The sequence below is a fragment of the Rana temporaria genome, chromosome 4, assembly GCF_905171775.1.
Source record: "Rana temporaria chromosome 4, aRanTem1.1, whole genome shotgun sequence".
NCBI classification, from domain to species: domain Eukaryota; kingdom Metazoa; phylum Chordata; class Amphibia; order Anura; family Ranidae; genus Rana; species Rana temporaria.
In genome coordinates this window covers 156,665,252-156,666,395 of record NC_053492.1, presented here as the reverse complement: position 1 = coordinate 156,666,395, position 1,144 = coordinate 156,665,252, and the positions used below count along the sequence as shown (strand labels likewise).

Below are 1,144 nucleotides of genomic sequence, written 5' to 3'. Positions count from 1 at the left end.
TGACTAGAGTTAAATAAAGACTATTTCTTTGCTGATTTCCATTGGCAAATTGTACAGGTGATTCTGCTCAAGATTCCTGGTTTGCATGTTTCCACATTTTATGATCTCCCTTGCACTTCATCCTCAATTTCAGCAGAATGTGCTACATAAGTAAGCAACAACAACAACAACAAAATAAAACCCTCTTCCTTGAATTTATTATCCCATTCACATAAAACGATAGGAAATCAAATGACCTATATATTTCTTATTTAACCCTTTATGTGACAGAAGTTCTTCCAAAGCATTTCTTGTCGAATGTACATACAATGGCGAAGATTTGGTATTTAAAAATTGAACGGACTGTTTTTTTTTTATTATCTTCTTAACACATTAGCACATACAATTCTAAGTGGAGATATATTTTCACATAGCATTGGCCAGGAGTGTACTGTATTAAAGATAATATTTAATGCACATCTCATGCTAGCCATTGGCTACATGTAAAATATGTTAATATACATGAACAAAATTTATTTTGGTTACATTGTGAATCGATAGTTCCTTGTTAGCATTTTAATTTCATGAGAGGTGTATTCTATTCCAGTATCGTGTGACCTTTATTTTGAATACATATAGATATTTAATGTGGACGTGGCGATTGTGATTGCAGTTTGCTAGCAAACATGATTTGGAGATCTCTGGACACTAAAAGGTGACCTGTTTGGGTGGGAGGGTGGGGGGGGGGGGGGGGGAAAGCTCGTCTTTATTAAATGAACTTTGATGGGCGGGCTTTGTAACTATTTGTTCTCCATGAAAACAAGTTATTTATATATTCCATTTTTTTTCAGTGTGCTCTTAAGTTATTTTACAATTTGTATGTTATTACTGCATTACATTTGATGTTGGTACAATATATTTTAAAAACAAAATCACTCAGGTTTATTTCCTCTTTGTTAAACCACTTTTGGCTACGTAATTTCCAATAAGAAACCTGAAAAACTGAATTAAAACACTGCATTGTTTTCTCATTCTGGTGCTTTGGTACTGTTAAAATATCATTGCTGCTTTTTTTTCCATTTATTTCTGCAAATACCAATGCTACATGTGCTAGTGGTAGTAAAGGCCAAAAGTATGCTTTTGGAACCCTATCGCCGAAGAGTTT

General features: G+C 33.7%; 1 protein-coding gene across 2 annotated transcripts in view; it reads left to right on the top strand.

Moving 5' to 3' along the window:
• Positions 1–703, top strand: part of SHOX2 (short stature homeobox 2) — a 14,789-nt gene extending 14,086 nt beyond the window's left edge. For both annotated transcript variants that reach the window (XM_040349253.1, XM_040349254.1), the window contains exon 5: positions 1–703. This exon is cut by the window's left edge. The gene's annotated coding sequence lies outside the window, so the exon portion shown is untranslated.
• Positions 704–1,144: the final 441 nt, after the last annotated feature.